This window comes from Glycine soja, chromosome 16 (genome assembly GCF_004193775.1).
Source record: "Glycine soja cultivar W05 chromosome 16, ASM419377v2, whole genome shotgun sequence".
Classification (NCBI taxonomy): domain Eukaryota; kingdom Viridiplantae; phylum Streptophyta; class Magnoliopsida; order Fabales; family Fabaceae; genus Glycine; species Glycine soja.
This window is the reverse complement of record NC_041017.1, coordinates 8,325,193-8,331,226: the sequence shown is the minus strand read 5'-3', so window position 1 is coordinate 8,331,226 and position 6,034 is coordinate 8,325,193. Positions and strand designations below refer to the sequence as shown.

At 33.0% G+C, this 6,034-nt stretch overlaps 1 long non-coding RNA gene across 1 annotated transcript; it reads left to right on the top strand.

Annotated features, from left to right (window-relative positions):
- The first annotated feature begins 4,339 nt into the window (after positions 1-4,339).
- Positions 4,340-4,859, top strand: LOC114389474. Its single transcript, XR_003661777.1, has 2 exons — positions 4,340-4,535; positions 4,677-4,859. It is a non-coding gene; the product is annotated as an uncharacterized LOC114389474 (long non-coding RNA).
- Positions 4,860-6,034: the final 1,175 nt, after the last annotated feature.

Below are 6,034 nucleotides of genomic sequence, written 5' to 3'. Positions count from 1 at the left end.
ATATTTGAAAAAAGAATTTCTATATGCATTTATGAATATATATAAAAGTAATAATAAAAGTTATTTAAAAAATAATAATTTTTTTATTTATCAATTATTAAATAGTAATTGATTGAAGTATTGTTTGAATGCTTACATAATTTGGTATGACTGTTTTAATATGTAGATTATGGTTAGAACCAGAAGTTTGGATCGGGCTTTAGGTAGGATTATAGGAAGAGTCTTAGGGAGAGAAGTGAGTCATGTTGCGGATGAAACCCCAGAGGCGAAGGCCCACAACTTCTGCACGTAGGCAACGGAAAGCTACACCTGTTGTTGAGGATGTTCAGCATGTGGATCATGTAGCTGACGAGGTCCATGAACAACCTAAAGAAGCAGTTGTTGATGATGTAGTTACTGATGTCTAGGGGTTTTCAGGCGGGCCCCACGACACATCAATTTTGATGGACTATGTTCATCATGTGGCAGTGACTATTTGGAATGGAGAGGTATTTATATTTTTAAATAAATAATATTGTCGTAAGTATTTGTTATATTTTTAAATAAATCATGTAGCCATGGTGAGCAAGCAATTTCAAACTTCATAAAACATTCATCGAAGTTTTGCTCAGAAGGACAATCTACCAAACTTCCCAGGCTTCGATGCCATAATCTAATGCATTTTTTTTTATCAACCAGGATTTTACACTTTGCCTTCATGTTTTTATCAATGTGAAACCGACACAACAAATTGGTAGACTCAAGGAATACAGTTTTCACTGCATTCATCAATGTTAGATCTTTGTCAGTAATAATAACTCCAACGAGTGCATCACATCTGAGAAAAATATCTCGAAACCATTCTTGAGCCCAAAAAACATTATTTAAGCGTTCTTCCTCCAAATAGAAAAAAGCAATAGAGAATGTCATCCTTGTTGGTGTCACACCAACAATGTCAAGTAATGACAGTCTGTACCTGTTTGTTTTGTATGTACTATCTATCAAAAATATCAAATTACAGGCATTGGATAATTTCATTGCATCAGGATGACTCCAAAAAGTATCGCATACAACATCTTCATCATTCAATCTACGCCAATGAATATACTGATCCCGTTCAAGAATCTTCATTAGTTGTTGCATTTCAGTATTACTACCTCTTATGGAAGAATGGTATGAATTCCTTGCATTGTATACTTGTTTGATTGTTGTATAATTATTGGCATTATGCTCTTTCAACGTGAGAAGAATATTTCTTAGTTTCACCATTGACTTTGTCATATCAACAATAATAATTTTCTTATCCTTAGTGATCAACCAGCATATGCATGTCCAACTAATGACTTGGCCAATTCATGATTATGACTCCCACACATTAGTTTCACTATCCATCATTCACCTCTAAACACTGGTTTCACATGCAACTTAAAGGGACAACCACATTTTCTACTCCCAATAACTGTTCTTAGTAAATCTTTCTTCCTAGCCTTATACTAACCACTCCTTTCACAACCAATTAAAACAAATGAGATCCTTCTTCTAATACCAGTATTTGTGTCTGACCTCATAATTACCGCCACAAAACCAATTTCATAAGCAACAGATTGAGTCCAATGCAAAATATCATCATTGCTAGCAAACACCTACAATGCAATCCATACATCTTTAGTCTTCAAGGGACGACATTCATATACTTACTTTAACAACAAAAAAATCATATTAATACCTAAGAAATATTGAAGGCATCAGAACAATCAACATGTTTTTCATTCACAACAGTTTCGTCTTCATTTTGTTCATTCATATAAACTTCTTTAGACATTATATCGTCATGCACTCACTGATCTTCATTCATCTTAACAAAACATTAAAAAATTTCATTGACAAACAAACAACCCATAACCACACCATACATATATTATCACACAATTTTTTAATTTTTTTTACAGCATTTGATAATATAATGCATTAAAATTGATAACCATATATATTAAAAAACCAAGAAAATTGATAACCATGTAATACATTAAAATTGATAACCATATATATTAAAAATACTAATATTTTTGTACTTAATTGTAATTCCTAAAATTATAAGCACTAAAAAAACCAAGTTTAAAAATAAAAATGACTCAAAGAAATTATGAGTCTAAATTATTTTAAAATAAATATCACTTCCAAACTATAAAAACAAAAACTTACGAATGAATTATGAAATTATACCTATTTAAAAATATTTTAAATGATAATACTAATTATATTTAAGTAAACAATAAAAGAAATTTTAAAAAAACTAAAAAAAATCACTTACGGATGACCAATCCATAAATTTTATATAACTTACGGATTATCAATTCATAAGTTTTATACATAAAAAAAAACACTTACGGATTATCAACCCGTAAGTTTTATACCCAAAAAATAAATAAAAAAAAATCTAGAACCACCACCATAATCACCACTTGCCGATGTACCACCGTGTAGTTCAACCAAAGCGGACACAAAGGAGCTCTCCTCTCACGAGAATGAATGAAAACACAGAAAAAAAAAATAGAATGAATGAGTGAAGGTAAAAGGAAGAAGAAGAAGTAACAGGGATAATTAGGAAATATAAAAAAATTGTTGAATGCACAAGAAAAATGATGGGTGCACAAAACAAAAGCCTGGATAAATTGATAAGTCGAGCATTCTCAGCCCATCAAGTCAAAACCAGTAGTTTGCGATGACCAGAGTTGAAGTTCCACTAAAGAGTGTTTCCACGTGGTAGGTTGAACTAGCAGTAAATCATCTTTGAACCTTATTGAAAAGACAATAAAACTTTTCTTCCTTTGCTTTTTATTTAGAAAAAAGGTGGCAGTTCAGGAGCTAAAAGCTATTAACTTCTAGCTTAAAGGCTCTTTTGGCATCCTCCTTTGTAGCATTATCTGTATTTTAAGACCAAAATACACATTGAACAAAATTTTGTCACTTGCCTGCAGACTTTCGTTCTTTCCATAGGTTGTTTTCACCTTTTCAATAATACTTGTTGCAGTCTTTGTTATCAATTCATTTGACTGTGTAGGGAATGTCAATTTAACCTCAAAAGATGAATATTTCTACTTTCGTAAAATCATGGCTGGAAATAGAATGATTAAAACTAACAATCACAGTTCATCCCAATGTGCGAGACAAACTACAAGGATCAAGTAACATTAACCAAAATTCACTACCAAAAAAAAGGTTTTTTACGACACTGAATCTACGACGGTTGTACAGGGACCGCTTTTGAAAGTAGAACGGTGGCATTTTTGTAATTATTGTAAGATAAATCGCATTTTACGACGCGCAATCTAAGACGATTACTAATAACCACCTTAAAATGTTATGTGCTATAACATTTATGCCGGTTTTTATTAAAAACCGTCGTAATTGTAAACAATAAAAAAAAATCAAAACCAAATAAGCCTCGACCTTCTGCATTCTCGTTTCTGGTTAGAGAGTAGAGAGAAGTTGCAATATTTAGGGTTTATGCCAGAGAAACAGAGGACAAAGAGTTCAGGAGCAAGCCCATCGTGCAGTACACGGAGGACCCGCGGCTCCACGCCGTCTTCGAGCAGTTCGGTGAGTCTGGGAGGTCCTTCAACTACTCCGAATCAATCTGCATCACATCGGAATCCATCCCCGAGCAGCAGATAATGGCTTACCTTGTCAAAATCCAGCGCGGCGGCTTCATCCAGCCCTTTGGCTCCATGATCGCCATCAACGAGCCCTCCTCATGCATCCTCGATTACTCTGACAACGCCCACGACATGCTCGACATTACTCTGCAGTCCGTCCCTTCGCTCGATGACAAGAACGACGTCGCCTTCGCTCTCGGCACCGATGTCCGAGCCCTCTTCACTCACTGCAGCGCTTTACTCCTCGAAAAGGCCTTCTCCGTACGCGAAATTAGCCTCATGAACCCTATCTGGGTCGCTATGTTATGCTTTTTTTTCAAGTTTCCATAAAAATCATTGCTTTTGTTTTTTATTTTTACCTTATCTTCTGCTAACTGTGTTTATTTGTAATATTTGGGGTTGAGCAGGATTCAAGTAAAAATATTCAGTTATCAGCTTTCCACATTTCAAGGTGAATTTTCCCTCTTCATGCTTTTAAGTTATACAATGAGCTTATCCTTTTGTGGATGTAAGATTCGAACCAGATCGTGCGTGCTAATATTTTGTAAATGGGGGTATCCAATCCTCTTTGTAAAGGTTGGCATCCGTTGAGAACTGGAGAAGTCTTGTATTTACCATGTTAGTAGCAATGACTTGGGAATTTGGTTAATGGCAGATTACATATACAAATTGTTTTAATGCATTTAATCTAATTGACAAAGGTTTTTATTTTCTGAAGAAATATACCCTACAACATAGCATTTTGTTGTGGAGATGATCATATATTTGTTTTGATCTTTTCTCACGTGTTTATTTAGGTTTTCGTTGCTAATCCTAATAAGCCTCGAGAAGTAAAAATTATTTTGTCGAAGAACCAGGAGAAGCTACTAGATTTGCTTCATAATCTGTCCCCAAGAAAAGGTTATAACACGTTTAGTAATTACTTAATTTGAAATCTACGATTACATAATGTTGTTCTGAATTTCCATTTAGTTTCCGAACCCTTAAATAAAAGTGTTCTCCTATAAGTCACGGGTATGAGCTCTTTCACCTTTTTTTCAGGTTCAGAAGATGAACAATTTGAGGAGGAAAAGGAGTTTATCATCAAGGAAATTGAAAGACTATTGATCTAAGTTAATTTTTTTTTCTACTGCAGCTGTGTGTGATTTTGTAACAAGTCCTTTTGTGACCTGTATATCCAAAGTTAATTTGCTGCAAGGATTTCATGTTGCTATTTATAGGAAATTATTATGGAAAATTTTGGAGCTTGTTCTATGAATTATTTGAGAATTCCTTGGGCTAATTCTTTGTAGGGAGACCAGTGTTCTAAAATTTCATATAGTTTTGTTATTTTTACTTTCATTGTGCATCATACATAAAATGGTATGTTGGTACTTTGATGTCACAAGTGTTTATTATTTTTATGATATTGGCGTAGCTTAATTTTGTTTGGTGTGTCACAGCTGCAGTCATTTCTTTTGTAGAAATCAACAGTTTAGTAACTTGAAAAGTCTCAACCACACAAAAAAAGTACAGCAGAAGAAAGTACTAGAATTTATTAAGTTACTAAATTATTAAGTTACTTGGTACTTGTGGATTACCTCTTAGTGCATAGCCCCTTTTTACGTTTATTAAGTTTTAGAATTATTAAGTTAAATGTTAGTCCCCATTTTTGTTTTTTCATTATTAAGGAACTCTTGCCCTCATATTCCCTAGTAGTTTTCTTATCTTCATTTTAATGAATTTATATATTGAAGGACCTTCTCATTTAAAAACTCTTGTAATTAACTTGTTGTACAAATTTTGAAACCAGGTTTTACAATAATAACTGATCAGGAGATGAAATGCCTTTTGTTATTCATTCGTGGCACACATAGTATCAAGGATACTCTTAACAGCTGTTACAGGAAATGTGGTACCATTTCATCATACTATTCAGCATTAATTGGTAGGATGGACTTGCCGTAGTTTAAAGCTCAAGAGGCAGTAGCAGAAGCATTACAGAAGAAGGTATTGTTATTCTATTATTTGTTTCACATGAGAAATAAAAAATGTGCTTTATTGAGGACTAGTTTTGGTGATATGCTTACAAACAGTGGTGGAGCTTGAAAAAGAAAAATTGCAGGGACCAGAGTAATTAAGATTATAATATATAAATATAATATTTTTATAATATTATTTCCTTTACATGATTTTAGGTATTTGATAATATTTTTAATGAAATCTTTTAAGATATTAAAATGTATTTTCTAATTTATTAATAGCATTCTTTAGGATTTTTTTAAACGGATTTTGTACTCTCGTGTGCTTCTGAATTATATATATTTGCATTCACCATTATTTTTAATATATTATTTGGCTGATTAAAAAAAATAAAAATAATTTTAATAAGCACAAGGCCCTTGAAAAAGAGCACTACT